The sequence below is a fragment of the Oryctolagus cuniculus genome, chromosome 11 (genome assembly GCF_964237555.1).
Source record: "Oryctolagus cuniculus chromosome 11, mOryCun1.1, whole genome shotgun sequence".
NCBI lineage: Eukaryota > Metazoa > Chordata > Mammalia > Lagomorpha > Leporidae > Oryctolagus > Oryctolagus cuniculus.
The window spans coordinates 74634366-74652397 of NC_091442.1; the positions used below are offsets into that span (position 1 = coordinate 74634366).

Sequence of the window (18032 nt, forward strand, 5' to 3'; positions counted from 1 at the left end):
TTAAAGTGTTAGACTAGCTAACCATAGTGCATCATTTAGAATTGTCTCTCTCAATCCAGGGAAAATGAGACAACTGCAAACTAATGTTAATTAGCTTTTTGGGGATCAGGATTACTTTAGTATCCATTATTTTTAACGTGATTATTGTTTATACAATGAAATAAAAGAGAACATATATAATGACGGACTTTCTCTGAACACAACATTACATTGCACTGTATTTTGGAGGCAAACACACAAAAATTAAAAATGGCTCTTATTTTATAGACTAACTCCCTTTTTCCTCTTCCTGAATCAGGTTTAAAGCTGGTAAGACAGTCAGTATTCTTCAAATGTGGGTGAGGAAAGATGTTTGCTTGGGCTTAACAGATGTATGGATTTTCTTGGTGCAGGGGCTAAGACTATAGATGCTGGGATCAGCTAACTCAATTCTGCTATGAACTAGGGTAATTGGCTCCAGAACTCTGTTTTATCTGTGAAATGGATATAATAATAATAATAAAACTGATCTTATAGAGTGGCGGTGGACTTTAAATGGGATGTGTCGCTCCCCCTCTTCGTGGAGGAGCAACACAGGACCCTGCGCTGTTCTTTCGTCTGCTCGGCCCTCCCCGGGTTTGCTGCTGGTTCCTCCCGGGTTGGCTACTATCCCTTCCACCTCCATGGAAGGGCAGTTCCCCCTGGCCACATTCCCCACTTCCGCAGGGGAGCGGCACACCGCCAGCCGGCTCTTCTCGGGGGCTGCACAGGTGTTCCTTCAGCTAGATGTTCCCCATAGATGTTTCCTATAGATGTTCCTGGTGCATGCCGTCTCTCTCCTCCTTTATAGTCCTCCTCCGCCAATCCTAACTCGGCTGCCCACACGCCGAGTACGCTGCTCTCCTCCAATCAGTAGCAAGTCCTGCAGCTTGTCAAGTTGGTGAGAGGCAGCTGTGCGGAAGCTGTTTACTTCTCTCCCAGCGCCATATTGTGGGAGAGCAGATGCATAGAATAAGTCTTAATTCCAGTAACTCAGTCTAGTCCGGTTTGCTCCCCACAGTGGGAGAGCAGATGCATAGAATAAGTCTTAATTCCAGTAACTCAGTCTAGTCCGGTTTGCTCCCCACAGATCCCCCTTTCTTTTTATTTTTGGCGTTGATACGCGCCTGTCTTCGGTGTCCCGCGGCACACACTCTGCTCTGCTTGCTAGAGTTGCCACAGGTTCTTACAAGTCCTATCAATCAGGCAAACCGAATCCGGGTCCTCTCTTCGCCATGTTGTGAGGAGGTTTTTAGGCGCTGATGCGTGCCTGTGTTCGGTGCCCTGCAGCGCATGCTCTGCTCTGCCCGCAGGGGCTTACAAGCTCTATCAGGCAAACCGAATCCAAGCCTTCTCATTGCCTTATTGTGGGGGAGACTTATTAGTGTTGGTTCGTGCCTATCTTCGGTGACCTGCAGCTCATACTCTGGTCGAGCTGCTTGCTGGCGCTTACCGCCTTAAATCAGGCAGACCGAATCCAAGCCTCCTAATTGTTACATTGTGGGGAAGCCTTACTGATGTTAATTCGTGCCTGTCTTCGGTGACCTGCGGCGCATAAGCTGCTAGCTGCCCGCAGGTGCTCATCGCCTCACTTGATTAGGCAGACCGAATCCAAGCTCTCACATTGCAGTGTTGTAGGGAGGCCTTTTTATTTCTCTATTTCTCTATCTCCGGGCATTCCTATTTCTCCCATTTTACTTCTATCTTCCAGCATTCCTATTTTTCTCACTTTACTTCTAAACTTCTGTTTCTCTTATCCCTGCGGCTTCCCGCTCTCATTCTTATCCCCGCGGCTTCCCGGCTGCGCCCGCCCCGAGGCTGCTTCTCGGCGGCTTCCCGGCTGAGCCGCTTCAGCCCGCGCCTCTCTCATCTGCGCAGCTTCCCGGCTTTGCGCGGCTTCCCGGCGCCTCGCCCCGCCGGCGCCCGCCCCGCGGCGGCTTCACGGCTCTGCGCGGCTTCCCGGCGCCTCGCCCCGCCGGCGGGTTCCCGGCTCTGCGCGCACGCTCCGCGGTCTCCACGCACTTCGCGCCCGCACCATGGCCTCGCGCCAACGCCCCGTGCTCTCTCTGCACGCGGCGGCTTTCGCGAATGTTTCCGCCACCACCGGCATTCAGTCCAAGTTCCCCGGACTAACCTGGCGAATCCTGGCGGCCCACGTCTCTGCCTCTGGTTCCAGATCTTCGCCTCTTGCTCCCCGGGGTGACTTGAAGAATTCCAAGATGGCTTGGCCTGCACTCGCGGCTTCATCCTCCCTAACATTTTTCTCTACCCGGTATGTTTCCTTAAGTTTTCTTCCAACAATATTCCTCTCATTTCTCCTGGCTTCTCCCCACAGTCCGTATCCGAGTCCAAGCCTCCTCCAGGTTTCACTTTCACTTTCAGTCCTAACTTCTTTCCCACAGTCCATATCCAAGTCTATGCCTAGGCTTTCAATAGCTTCTTCCGGCACCTTTCTCGTCCGGCTTTCCCCTAGGCTCTTCGCTAGTCTCTCTCTCCGGTATTTTCCTGCTTCTTCCCGTTTCTTCCCTCCTAAGTTTCCTGTCCGTCCTAGGTTTCCTATCCGAGTCACGTTTCTTCCCTCCTAAGTTTTCTATCCGAGTCACGGCACCACTATGTCGCTCCCCCTCTTCGTGGAGGAGCAACACAAAGCCCTGCCTAGGCTTCATATCCGAGTCACGGCACCACTATGTCGCTCCCCCTCTTCGTGGAGGAGCAACACAAAGCCCTGCCTAGGCTTCATATCCGGGTCACGGCACCATTATGTCGCTCCCCCTCTTCGTGGAGGAGCAACACAGGACCCTGCGCTGTTCTTTCGTCTGCTCGGCCCTCCCCGGGTTTGCTGCTGGTTCTTCCCGGGTTGGCTACTATCCCTTCCACCTCCGTGGAAGGGCAGTTCCCCCTGGCCGCATTCCCCACTTCCGCAGGGGAGCGGCACACCGCCGGCCGGCTTTCTCGGGGGGCTGCACAGGTGTTCCTTCAGCTAGATGTTCCCCATAGATGTTTCCTATAGATGTTCCTGGTGCATGCCGTCTCTCTCCTCCTTTATAGTCCTCCTCCGCCAATCCTAACTCGGCTGCCCACACGCCGAGTACGCTGCTCTCCTCCAATCAGTAGCAAGTCCTGCAGCTTGTCAAGTTGGTGAGAGGCAGCTGTGCGGAAGCTGTTTACTTCTCTCCCAGCGCCATATTGTGGGAGAGCAGATGCATAGAATAAGTCTTAATTCCAGTAACTCAGTCTAGTCCGGTTTGCTCCCCACAGTGGGAGAGCAGATGCATAGAATAAGTCTTAATTCCAGTAACTCAGTCTAGTCCGGTTTGCTCCCCACAGGATGATACATTTAATGTTCTCCCAATGGTATCTATCACATATCTCATAGAGTTCCTGTGAATAGAAAAATTAATTGATAGCATTTGGGTTGGTGCCCAACACATATTTGTAGATACTTTATAAATATGAGCTATCCTTATTTATCCATTGTTATTATTTTTTTAATTTAATTTTTTTGTTTTTTGACAGGCAGAGTGGACAGTGAGAGAGAGAGAGAGAGAGAGAGAGAGACAGAAAGGTCTTCTTTTTGCCATTGGTTCACCCTCCAATGGCCGCCACGGCCAGTGCGCTGCGGCCGGCGCACCGCGCTGATCCGATGGCAGGAGCCAGGTGCTTCTCCTGGTCTCCCATGGGGTGCAGGGCCCAAGTACTTGGGCCATCCTCCACTGCACTCCCTGGCCACAGCAGAGAGCTAGCCTGGAAGAGGGGCAACGGGGACAGAATCCGGTGCCCCGATCGGGACTAGAACCCGGTGTGCCGGTGCCGCAAGGCGGAGGATTAGCCTAGTGAGCCGCGGCACCGGCCTATCCATTGTTATTTTAACTAATGACTATATCCCATAACTGTTATATAATTAATATTGTGCTACAATTTTTTTTAATTGAACAAGAGTCAAAGACATAAAAGAATGAAGGAAAAGGTATGCAAATTTTTATTTATCCCCATCCCCATCAAACTCAATCAAATTCAAATTTGATTTAATAAAGCTCCCCCCTCCTATAATCTCTCTCAGTCCTTCCACATCATTCTTTCTATTGTGAAAAAATATCTAATCTCTATCCAATTTCTTGCATTGTATTGACATGAGTCTTTCTCTGGGACCCTAATACAGTTTGCTCCTTTACCATAATTTTTCACCTGGTGTTCTTTCCATGGCAAAGTGTGTAAGCCTACTTCATACATTTTTTAAACTGTGTCATATCTGTAGTATAAATAGGTGATGTTTCATTAATTATTTTCATTTTAATGGACAATTGTGCTTGTTTTCCATTATTAGGAATGATATTGCAAGAAATATCATTGTTAATTGGTTAACTTATGTTATAGATCCTTGAAGTTTTTTCATCCTTTTGCAGTCTATTTTCTTTCCATTGTTCATATTGCTTAAGTTCTGTTATTATATCCTCAAGAATACTTTGTTGTACTGGTCATTCATTTTTTTTTAATTTAATTTTTGTGTTTTTCAGTTCCAAGATTTTCATATGGTTCTTCCTCATATATTTTATACCTCTTCTGAGACTTTCTATTTTTTTTTTTTTTTTGGACAGGCAGACTTAGAGAGAGAGAGAGAGAAAGGTTCTTCCTTTTTCCATTGGTTCACCCCCAAAGTGGCCGCTATGGCCGGCGTGTTGCAGCCGGCGCCCTGTGCCGATCCGAAGCCAGGAGCCAGGTGCTTCCTCCTGGTCTCCCATGCAGGTGCAGGGCCCAAGTACTTGGGCCATCCTCCACTGCACTCCCGGGCCACAGCAGAGAGCTGGACTGGAAGAGGGGCAACCGGGACAGAAACTGGCGCCCCAACCGGTACTAGAACCCGGGGTTTTGGCGCCGCAGGCGGAGGATTAGCCTAGTGAGCCGCGGTGCCGGCCTTTCTATTTTTCATTTGTTTCACTTGCATTTGTAATTGCTTCTTGAAACATTTTAGGATGGATGGTTTAAAATATTTGTCAAATAACACTAACATCTCTTTCATATTGGTGTTGGTATCTATTTTACTTTTCCACTCAAGATTTTCAATGGGAATCTGGACAAGCGTGTTATAAGGATCTTCATTTTTTTTTCAGATCTTTTATTTGTATTGATTTACTCTGATGCCACTCTGGCAGCAGCAGTTGTGTCCACGTTACTACCAGCAAGTGGAGGTAGGAGGTCAGGTTCCCAACTCAGTGTCTATTCCTATCTGGGGTGGAGATGATATGGTGCGGGTGCCTTCTCACTTTCCTCTCCTATTCCATTGTGGTCTCCATTGACACTGTGGAGGAGGAATGCCTAATTACTTCCCAGTGGCAATGAAAGAACCAGCTGCTGTTCATCCTTCTGTGATATCCATAGGAGGTTTAGGATGCCTCTTTACAGCCTGGCCAGGATGAAAGTGTATGCTCTCATTTGCATTTTTGCAGCTAGAGGTGGGTCCGTGTTTTTATGCTCTTGTGGGTGTGGTATTGTCTTATTAGGCAATACCCTTCCTTGTCTTTTAGTTAGAGACAGTGACTTTTTTTTGTTTTTTTTTGTTTTTTTTTTTTTGTTTTTTTTTTTTTTTTTTTTGTTTTTGACAGGCAGAGTGGACAGTGAGAGAGAGAGACAGAGAGAAAGGTCTTCCTTTTGCCGTTGGGTCACCCTCCAATGGCCGCCGTGGCCGGCGCGCTGCAGCCGGCGCACGGCGCTGATCCGATGGCAGGAGCCAGGTGCTTCTCCTGGTCTCCCATGGGGTGCAGGGCCCAAGTACTTGGGCCATCCTCCACTGCACTCCCTGGCCACAGCAGAGAGCTGGCCTGGAAGAGGGGCAACCAGGACAGAATCCGGTGCCCTGACCGGGACTAGAACCCGGTGTGCCGGTGCCGCAAGGCGGAGGATTAGCCTAGTGAGCCGCGGCGCCGGCCCAGACAGTGACTTTTGCTGGGGCTGTTTTTTATGTTTGCTTGCACCTGTTGGTGTGTCTAGGTTGTTGACTTCTCCAGTATTGAATCTGTGAATTTTAAGCAAAAAAGAAAACCCAAGGAACCCATTGCTGTGTTGTTCCTCAGGTCTCAAGGTCTCTAGCTGGTCTGACTTCAAGAAGTATACTTTTGAAGAAGTATAATATCCAGGAGAGAAAGAGCAAGGAACAGAAAAAGAGTTAGAGGAGACAGAAAAAAAACAAAAACAAAAACAAAAACAAAAAACACTGAGGCAGAGATAAGGAGGGGCTGTTGGCTTTGCTAATGACAGTGCTAGCTAGGAGAATGAGAGCAGGATGCTTCCTGCTGAATTAATATCCTGCCCCATAAATGGTGAGAACCATCTAATTTGGATGATCCTGATAACTTTTATTTTTCTTCTATTGGATATACTGCTTGTTCCTTGTAGGTATTAGGTGTTGACTAGAAATATGACCTTTACAAACACTGAGCACAGAAACATATCTCAGATTTCCTTGGGGTGGTAAGGTAATAAGAATGGTAAGTTAAACATTTTTTCCATTTATGAGTTTGTAGTGTCATTTTTGGCCTGACTCAGCCATGAACGTACACTATTCTTTATGATTCATGGATAAAGTCTGTTAAATTCATTCACTGAAAATATTGGTTGTATGTATGGATCACAGAGCAAAGTGTCTTGTGTGTGTGTAGGCAGGCAAACATACAAATACACGCACAAGGCACCCTGCTTTATGATATGTCGGTGAACAAATGCACAGATGTTCTGCTCACATCTGGACTCTATAATCAGAAATAGAAGACAAACGTTAATGAAACATCATAAAATGAATGGGAAGTGTTAATTTGTCAATTACAATGATGGTTATTAAGGAAAAGTATTGGGGTATTGGTCTGGCAATGTCATAGACTGGCTAGGAAATCTTTCCTGAGATAGTAGTGTATAAGGTAAAATACTCAGAATGATAATGAGGTAAACTAGTCAGGAAAATCAGTGGACATGATGGGGTAGGAAAGAGCTTCCCAAGAAGCCACAAAATTATGTGACACTTGGAAGGATGAGCTAACCATCAGCCAAGTGGCCATGGATGGCCTGGCTTCTTTTCTGGTGTGTGCTTGGATCTTGCCCATGCCTTATGCAAATGTTAGGCCCATGAAAGCCAGCTTCTTGTTTATAGAGAGTATAACTGGCTTATACAAATGAGTCTAACATTTGCACAAGGCATAGCTTAATTAGGAAAATAAACTGATAGTGAATAATTGAGTCTATCTGTGACTGGATTTTTCAGATTAAAGGAGAAAATTATGGAAATTCAAATATGAGAAAATCTTCAAGCTCATACCATAATATCAATTATGTCTAATAAATTGTAGACACCCATTTAAGCTATCACTATTAATTGAGTGAGCCCTTTATGTGACATGAAAATATGCCAAAATATGAGCACTTCCTTTAATTAATGCCCTGCCTAACTGGGAGACAGATCTGCAAGTAAATATAATATCTACTGTCAGAATGAGATTTTGCCAAACTCTAAGAAGGTGATAAGATAAATTTGTGCATTTTTATGGGCTCTGATCACTTTTACTCTTAAGGAGTAACTACTGAATTGATAAACCCTGAGAGACATCTATTAGTTCATACAAAAAAAGCTACTAACATTAACAGCTAGCATGAGCAATTAAAAGTGGATCCCATTTGGACTCTATTAGTGTAAGTCTATGACACTTATCTTAATTATCTTGCATGAATACATTCTGTCTCCCCTAGTAGACTATAAATTCCTTGAGGATAAAAATTGCATTTTTGCTATTTTTGTGTTCACATGACTTAACAGCATGCTTTACACAAGGTAAATGGTCAATAATACTTTTTTTTGATGGAAGGCTAGGACAGCACAGCTTCTGGAAACTAGTATCATGTGAGTAGTATCTGAAAAAGTAGGCAGATTTATGCAAACTATTATCTACTGATGTTCAGTTGTCTGAGTGATTTCTGTGGATTACCTGCCTTAATATACTCATATATACATACACTAAAACTCAGTATTTTGTAAGTTCTCTTCCACAATCACTGCCAATTTTGTCAAATTATGGCCTGGCTTCCTTTTTGAGCTTCAAAGGAATCAAACTTCTTTTCAATGATATTTATTTCAACCTGTTTTCTTTTCTTTAATCTATTTTTTAAAAAATTGTCATTGAAGTGGACATTTCATGACACTTGGGAAGGGGCTGGGGAGAACTTCATGTTTTGGGAACATTTAAAAAATAATTTTGAAAGGCAAAGTACAATAACTATAACCTCCAGATATGCAGTGTCCTGTTTATTATATATCAAATACAGATGCTAGACTAAGCCCTTTACATGTGTCATATTGCTAATCTCCACAACAATCTTCTTAGATAGATCTTTGTTAGATTCTTTTCTTTTTTAAGATAAGTGATCTTAAACTCAGATGAAGTAAATAATGTACCCAAGTGTCATTTTTTAAAAACCAGGTGGCTGATCCCCTAGCCCAGCCTCTGAATTCTGTGCTATTCTGCTGTTCTGCTCTCTGTGTGCTGAAACAATGCCAGGCACAGTGCAGATACAGGAGACCCGATTCTTGCCCATGTAGTCCATTGTCTAAAGCAACAGGCAAGTCAGAGCTTCTCTACAGGCTAGCTCTGGACTCAGGCTTTCTGGGCTGAAATTTCAGCCCTGCAACTGAGCGGCTGAGTGCCTTAAATAACTAAGTGACAAGTTACTTAATATTTCTGTGCTTCAATTTTCCAGCAAGTAAAATAGAAATAACCATATTTCCCACGTCACAGGGTGACTGCAAGGATAAATGAGGAAACACATTGGAAGCCTTTTGGAATAGAACACACCAGTGCACATAGTAAGGGCTCAGTGTTGACTGCCATGAGTATCATTGGTATTCTTGTCCTTGTTACTGGGGTTGGCACAGATACTTGGGTATAAAACATACTGAAGGAACATGTCAAGTTCCGGGATCTTGAAGAAGTTCTCTCCAGTTCCCAAAATGTGAGCAGACAAAGCGGCCTTGTTTGGAACAATTATGTGGACTTTTTTATGGCACTTTGCTACCGAGACTCTGAAAACATTGCCTTGCCCCCAAGTATATGGTGGCTGTCAGCTTAGAGCACCTCCTTCTTTCCAGTTAACATTAATGTCCCATTTTGGCTGGTATTCAGAGTAATTTATCCTTTCTCGCTATTGAGAGATGATTGTTTTCTCCCACAATTTCTTAGGAAATAAAATAATTACTGAGTTATAGTCAGGTCCTAAATTTTTAAGGCAAATCTATTGATGTGGAGACTGTTCTTGTGTATTGGCTGTGGCGTTAACTCACTCAGGCAAGTCACTTCCTCTCCCTGAGACTCAGTTTCTCTTTATGTATAAAAGGAAAATTGGATAATATAATTTCCTAGACAATGTTCATTTCCAAAATTTATTTACAATATTTTCTATGAATTTGTTTTTGTACCCGTGTATACAGGGCAGATTTGCCAAAGACTACATAAAACCTATATACACATCTTCCACATACTATTATTAAAGATTTTTATGTGTTTTCAGAAAGTGTATTAACATTGTTAGGTTTCCTCCCACTGTATCACATCAGTCGCTTTCCTTCTATACCTCAATCACTAAGTGTAACTCCCTCTTACCACATTTAGGAAAGCAGTCTAAAAAAACCCAGATGCCAGTGTGACCCACACAGCATGTACATTTCCTTTCACATCAGATTCCTTTTAATTTTTTGCTTTCTTATCTACCCATGTTCTCAAGAAGTTCTGTTACATTAATTGTATATTATTTTTCTATTGCCACAACAAATTACTACAAGCTTAGTGACTTGAAACAACACATATTTATTATCTTCCATTCTGCAAATATTCTCATCAGGCTAAAATCAAAAGGCCAGCAAGGCTTCACTCTTATCTTAGGGCCCAGGGTGAGAATCTGTTTCCTTGCCTTTCTGGGGACTGTGGCGTTCTGAGGATGAGGCTTTGAAGATGGCTCACGGCTCTGTTGCAGTCTCAAAACCAACAAAGGCGGGTTGGTTCCTACATTGTATCACTCTGAACATGATCCCATCACTGCATCTTTTCTACTCTTCTGCTTTCAGTTTCTACTTTTAAGTACTTTTGGGATTATACTGGGTCCTCTTGGGTGATCTGTGATAATCTGCCTCTTTCAAAGTCCATTGATGAGCAGCCTTAATCCCATCAGCAGCCTTTGTTCTCCTTTGCTATACAACCTAAACTATTCAAGATTCATGATTAAGAATTGGACATATTTGGGGGACTATTAATCTGCCTGTTGCAAATAGAGACATCTTCCAAACCTACGGCTGTACCTCCAGGCTTTAGACACAACTTCATCTATGTCTCACGCTTCCTTATCAGATAAAGTATTAAAGGAATCACCAGTGGAAAGTTTTGCTAAAACTTTCAGGTTGGTGAAAATATGTTTGAAAACTTTCTTCAAGTTCCTTGTTAATAATATGATTAATGGATTTCCAGTAAGAATGGAATTCCTTACTTTATGTACATGCACGGCATCCTAGAATGCAAAACTTATTTGAGCAGTTTCTTTTTTTAATGATCTTGGAAATTACAGAATCCTCATTAATTAATTAAAAACATTTATTTTCAGCATCTTTGAGCTCTTTCAGATTGACATTCAATTTCCTCCTTACAACTCTGGTGGAGGATTATTAAAGCTGTATGGCTTCAAATAATTAACTAAAGAACTAAACATCATTAGTGGAAACGTATCACATTACTCCCCCCAGTCATTCATTTTTCCTGACCATGTGTCTTCTGTTGGCCCAAGGTTACAGATATAAGCCAGACAACCCTCCAATTTCCAGGTGCTATACTCTTGGAGAATTATAAGCAAGTAGAAAAGTAATGTCTTTTCATTAAAAGATATTTGAGAAATTCAATAAATTAAAAAGTAAATAAAGTGATATGCACACCTACAAAATGAATACAGCCACTTTTGATATTTTAATGTATTTCTTGCTCTTATTCTTGTTCTCTCACAATCTAGCTAGACGCTTTTATGGATAAAAGTAAAATAAGCTCAAACTAGCTAAAGCAAAAATGGAAATTTACTGGAGGTGTAACCATGAAATTCCAAAACATCCAGAAAGAATGGAACCAGAAACTGAGAAGACAGCAGTAACAACTTATTCCATTTCTCTAAGGCCAAATATTTTCTTATGTTTGATTCCTTTTGGTGTTCTTTTGAAGACTGGCTTTGTCAACTTTGAAAACATATATGGTTATCCAGTTCTGACTTTACATGGTTTTTCTGTAATTTGCATTCTAGGTTGAGCTGTTGATGGGATAGTTCTGTCTCATGCTGTTATTCTGGAATCTAGATATATTACATCTTTTTGTGCCTGACTGTTACTTAGATCATTGTACTGTTTATATTGTTGAAACAAATTCAAGGACATGTCCAAGTTCCTATTTATGGGATGGAGTGAGGAGAAAAGACCTTAACTTTAGGAGATAATCCAGAATTTGCATGCCTTACTTCCATTATGTCCTTTGTCTTGGAGTAAACCATGAATGTATAGCTGGATGCAAGAGGATGGGAAATTCATGTTCCAGAGCGAGCATTGTGGTGTACTGGATTAATTTGCTGCTTGGAACACCCACATTCCATGTTGATCTGCTGATCTGAGTCCTGGCACTTCTGCTTACAATCCATCTTCCTGCTAATATACACCATGTGAGGCAGTAGATGATGGATTAAGTGCTTGGGTCTCTTCCACACATGGAGAAGTCCTAGATGGGTTTCAGCCTGGCCCAGTTCTGGCTGTTGTGGGCATTTTGGAGAGTGAACGAATGGTTGGAAGATTTCTCTCTCTCTCTCTCTCTCTCTCTGTCTCTCCTCTCTTCTCTCAGTCTCTCTCTCTTCACCTGTAACTCTGTCTTCAAGTAGATGAAAATTAACATGAAAAAAATCCATGTTTTGTTAGTCCTTACATCTACTGCTATGTTAACTGACTTCCTATTCCTTCTCGCCTGCCCTGTCCAACCTCAAAATAAATTTCTCGCTTTTTTCATGTAAGTTAGGGAGCTACATTTAAAAATTATTTATTTACTTATTTATGAGGCAGAAAGACAGAAAAAGAGAAACAGAGAGAAAGAAAGAGGGAACTCCGATATGCTGTTTCACTCCCCAAATTCCTTTAAGAGCTGGGCTTGGGCCATGCTGAAATGGGGAAACAGGATCTGGGGATTCAAACTTGGTTTCCACAAGGGTGGCAGGGACCCAACCAAGTGAGCCATCACCTATCCAGAAGTTGGAATCAGGAGCAGAGTTGGGAGTAATAGCTAAGACCTCCAATGTGGGTGCAGGCATCCCAACTGGTGCCCTAACTGCTATGCCAAATGCCCTTCCCAGGTAGCTACTCTTTGATTAGTCCTAGCCTATCAGAGCTATTTTCAGAGAGCCTCCTCATCACAACAAAGGAAACCATATTCTTGGAGACATTTTATTTTGACCACTAAGCCAGATGCCAAAAACGCTTGGCATCCCTTGGGTTAAGATAAAATGCCTCTTTACAATATCAGCTCTTACACCAAAAGCTTAACAAAATTTAACAGTTTAGCTAGTTTTGAACAAAAGATGAGAAGCGATGGGTGCACATTCTCATGTACAACTGGACTGGAGCTGAGAATTGGTCATCTGTGTATATGGGCAAGCGCTCTTCAGTGTGTCGAGGATATCCTCGCCATCACTTTGGCATTCCGTCACTTACACATGGACCATTGCACTTCACTGTGACGCTTGCTTGATTCCTTTAGGCATATGATCGTGTTACTTCTCTCCCATCTTTGAAATCAGTTTCTCTCCTGATAAGAACAAAATATATAACTCTCAGAAAAACAAATATTCTTCCCTGAAGAAATACAAATTGCTCATTTTGCTATTTATCTGGTCCCATTGAAGTCCCAGTAGTAACATATCAATATATCACCATTTAATCACATCCCTAAAGTTGTTAATATGGGTTGTTTCTAAATATTTGCATATAAATATTTATTTACTCTCTATATCCATAGACTAAGTTTCTAGAAGTAGTACCTCTTGGTTAATATGTGTAAAGAATTTGTAGTACTTGCTACATATGAGAAGATGATATAAGCAATAGACAACAAGGTTTTGCTGGTGGTAGTTAACAGGGTCTGGAATCATAGCTCCTACAATACCTCTGAGTTTCTTTAACTTTAAACTTTAATTTTGACTAAATTCATGGTATGAAATGAAAGCTATGTAGGGTTTAGTAGCTCATTAACTCAAGTATAATTATATATGATAAACCATAAATTATAATGAGACCATAATTTCAATTCATCTTTCTAAAGAATGAATACAAACTTTAGCTAAATGTGTCTGAGAGATCAAATTTGGTTCCAATTTTTTTCTCTTGTGCCATCAAGTTTTGTTGATCTTTTCCTGAGCATTTCATGGTGTTCTTGTTCCACATTGGAAGGCTTCTTCCTTTGAACAGGACATTTATTACTATTTGAACAAATTTTTGGTTTCCTTCTGCTTCTTAAACTATAGAAACCATCATCGTGTTCCAAAGATGCTGCTTTCCTCTTCTACCTTATTAAAAGCTTTTTTTCATTTCCTCTCCACCCTAGCAATGCTCTCCATATTTCTAAGGTCCTTATGTGTTCTGTCTCTTGCCTGGTTATGGTAGTTTCATCTTGAGTTTTAGTTTGGGGCAGAACTACGGGACCAGATTGTGCAGTAGCATAATCATCATTGTATTTCCTATGTCACACTGTTAAATATCCTTCTAGATTGGAGCAGTTCAGTTTCATTATTTAACTACTTCTTAACTGCATTCATGCTACCTACACTAGTGAATGATGAATGTCAATTTATTCAATATAATTTATTACAGCGAAATTCTTATTATGACACAAAAGGAATCTAAGAGAAACTTCAGCGCAGAGATTCTCATCTGTTTAGGCATTCAGGAGCAGCCTGCCTTAAAGGCAAGTGTGTGGCTGATGCTCTTATAACCACACTCCCATTCCAATAAATGGAAGCACAGATAGAAAGGAAAACCAAAATCGCTGTTCACTTCAACCAAATGTTATTGTTTCCATGTTTATAAAGAACTTAGGAAGGGCAGGAATGACTCATTTGATCTATGTGTTTTGTCTAGTTCAAAGTAACATCAGAAGCCTACTAATTTAATCAGGGCAGTAATTGATTAAAGTGACTAATTGCAAAAGTCGATGAAAGCAGGAAATTATTTAAAAAACAAGAATTTTTACTTACCTTAAAACTTGTAACTTTATATATTTTTAAAGATATATTTATTTATTTGAAAGTCAGAGTTACACAGAGAGAGGAGAGGTGCAGAGGGAGAGAGAGAGAGAGAGAAAGAGAGAGGTGTTACATCCGCACATCTGCTGGTTACTCCCCAATTGGCTGCAACAGCTGGAGCTGTGTTGATTTGAAGCCAGGAACCAGGAGCTTCTTCCAGGTCGCCCACGCTGGTGCAGGGGCCCAAGGACTTGGTCCATCTTCTGCTGTACTCCCAGGCCATAGCAGAGAGCTGGATCAGAAGTGGAGCAGCCAAGACTAGAACCGGCGCCCATATGGGATGCTGGTGCTTCAGGCCAGGGCATTAACCCGCTGCGCCGCAGCGCCGGCCCCCATTGTGAGTTCTAGTTCAGCTTCTGGAAGTGGAGTAGCAGTCTAAAGACATAGGTAAAGGAATCTGAGTGCTGATACCTAGATTTTTATGATTCTTTAAAAAATATTTTATGGTGTCTCACAACTAATCTGACAACATATTTCTTTGTGGCTCACCTTCATAAAACCTTTCTGACATTTAATATGATTTCCAAAGGAGCCACAGCTCTTGCATTCATATATACATAATATCTTATTAAAGTATGTAATTATAAAAACAAGTTGAAGAGACATAAACAGTGTTGGGAACAAACAACTGGCACTTGGCAAGCTTCCAGCTCAACTGGTAGGCAGACCAGGGGTAGCCTCTGCCACTGGCTTTCTTTTCTGGTTTTCCACAGAAAAGTTTTGCAGAGAATGGGGAATGATGGGTAATATGGCAAGAGGGTTAAGGAAAATGTCCTGTTCTTATCAGATCCTATTACATGTTTGGGAGAGAAATTTGAGTGCTATTTACTATAATTTGAGTTAAAGTGTCAAATACATAATTTGTAGAAAAAACATTTCTATCTGCCTTTCCAAGGCAGAAGATTTTTACTTTTTTCTTCACTAAAACTCTTAACACTTGTCTTAACTTAATTCTTGGCAATTTCAACATCCAAGTTTGGATGAATCTTCTAATCCATTGATTTCTCATTTCCTTTACTTTCCTTCCCCTACCTCTCTTGTCCTCCATTCTTCAGCCGTTTTTTCATGAAGTTTTATCTCAACTTTATTGTTGTCAACAACAGCAACCTCTCCACAAACAATCTGTTTCAAAATAACTACTTCCTTTCATCACCACCCCAACTGTGAAGCCCCCTTCAGTAACCACAATTCTAAAGGTTCTTCAAATTAATCGTTTCTTTTTTCACTACCCTCCTCTCCATTTTTCCCTTCTTTGCCAGCTACAATTCCATGGTCAGTCATTATCTTTCCCTTCCTACACCTTCAACTCTCCTTTTATGACCTCTTGTTTTCTAAGTCTGATTTTGGACATGCCTAACCCTGGATAAATACATTTAATCATCTTCCTACTCTGCGTTTACACACATGTAACAGAATATGTTTGCAGACAAGCTCACACTGGGATTGGTCTCACTTTAGATTTGTCATCACTCAGATCAGATGGGTCTTATGTTGTCCATTTACTTTTTGACTCTCTTATATGGTTATTTCATCCTTCCCCCTCTGTCTTCGACCACTCAAAGCTTCTCTCCAAACTCTGTTTCAGATGACTTTGCTTTCTATTCCATGAGAAAATATAAGCAGCCAAAATAGCCCTTCCATAAGCTCCTATCCAGCACTGCTTACCTTCTCGCATTAATTCTCACATACTCCAGCTTCTCTTCTGTTCCTGGAGATTATAACCACCCTCCCCTCATCAAGTTTTCCTCCTCTGTTTCATCATTCTCATCAGTGTACCAAAAACAAACAAACAAACAAAAAAACCAAAAAACACCATTCTTACTTTTATTGGAAAGAAACCCAAAACTCCTTTTCAAGTCTCATTTCTCCCTCTAGCTACTTCCCCATTTCTCTGCTTCTCCATATAGAAAAATGTATTAAAGAGCAATCTATCCATACTTCCCATTTTCCTCTCCTTCTATTCTTTCTCAAACTTCTTTCAATCAAGCCTTTACCACCACCACACCACCAAAACTTAGTAGTCACCACAAGTTCATGTTGCAGGATTCAATGGTAATATATTTTATTTTTTTATTTAAGCTTTTATTTAGTGAATGCAAATTTCATAGAAATAACTTTAGATTGGCAATATATTTTAATCATAATTTATCCTATCAGTACATAATTTGGTTCAGAGGCTCCTTACTCTGCACATGACATTATTCACAAACTTTGGGCTTCAGTTCCCTTTTGGACTTTCTGCTATACCTGCCTGCTCCTGCTCAGCTTCCTTTGCTGATTCTTTTTTTTTTTTAATTTTTTTGACAGGCAGAGTGGACAGTGAGAGAGAGAGACAGAGAGAAAGGTCTTCCTTCCGTTGGTTCACTCCCCAAATGGCTGCTATGGCCGGCGTGTTGTGCCGATCCGAAGCCAGGAGCCAGGTGCTTCCTCCTGGTCTCCCACACGGGTGCAGGGCCCAAGCACTTGGGCCATCCTCCACTGCACTCCTGGGCCACAGCAGAGAGCTGGACTTGAAGAGGAGCAACTGGGACAAAATCCAGCGCCCCGATCGGGACTAGAACCCAGGGCGCCGGCGCCGCAGGCAGAGGATTAGCCTAGTGAGCCGTGGCGCCGGCCCTTTGCTGATTCTTATTCCAACCTCCTCAGCTGGGATCTCATCTATACTTTATCCACATTCGCTTGCTTGGAGAACTCAACCAATTTTATGGTTGTAAGTAACATCTAAGCTCTTGTAACACTTAATATGTGTATGTCAGCTTTAACCTCTTTCCTATTATATGCAACTCCTTTCCTGTTATATGCAGCTCCTATTCAAGCTCCACTTTAAAGTCACGTGGACAACTCAAGGTTGATGTGTCCAAGATGAAAATGCTGATTTTCTTACTTACTCCTCCTGTAGTATTTCCTGTTCTAGAAAATAAAACTTATAGTTTAAATTATTCAGTCTACCAATTAGCTTTTGCATCATAACAAATCACCCCAACCCTCAAAGGCTTTAAACAGCAATCATTTATTATGACTTACATGTCAGTTTAGTTTGGATGCGGCTGATTCAAACTGGTCTGGGGTACGTACCTTTGCTTTAGGCTTCAGATGTAAGGCAGTTCTATTTCCCACTGCAGATGTGTTGGTCACCTGAGATGCTCAACGCCACTTGTTTTTTATTCCCCTGGGGCAAGCAGGCTGCTCAGGGCATATTCTTCTCATGCTGATGATGGAAATGTAAGAGGGTAAGAAACAATGTGCAAGGCCCTTTGAGTCCTAGGTTCAGAACGAGCTGGCTGTCACTTCCACACATACGTCATTGACCAAAGTTAAATCTGAGGTTGAGCTCCTATGAAGGGGTAAGAGAACATAACCTGCCCATGATAAGGCCATGGCAAGGGTACGGATGCTGGGAAACATGAAGAATCCACATCAGCCATTTAGCTGAATACATTCGACCACAATCATTGATATCATTATTGACACCTCTTCCCCAGCCCCCTTCCCAGACATCCAATCAGTAAATCCTACTGACTACAGCTGCAAAATACATCCTCAATCTGATCGCTTCTTACTGCTTTCCCTGTTACTGTTCAGGTCCCAGCCAGCAACTGGTCTTACTTAGGTGACAATCATAGCTGCCTCCTTGTCTCTTTTTTTTTGTTGTTATTTATATAAAGAGAACATATATG

General features: G+C 42.0%; 1 long non-coding RNA gene across 1 annotated transcript; it reads right to left on the minus strand.

Moving 5' to 3' along the window:
- Nucleotides 1-10620: 10620 nt before the first annotated feature.
- On the minus strand, nucleotides 10621-17732 carry LOC138844221 (uncharacterized). Its single transcript, XR_011379783.1, has 3 exons — nucleotides 17431-17732; nucleotides 14429-14730; nucleotides 10621-12863 (listed from the first exon to the last, which is right to left on the minus strand). It is a non-coding gene; the product is annotated as an uncharacterized lncRNA (long non-coding RNA).
- Nucleotides 17733-18032: the final 300 nt, after the last annotated feature.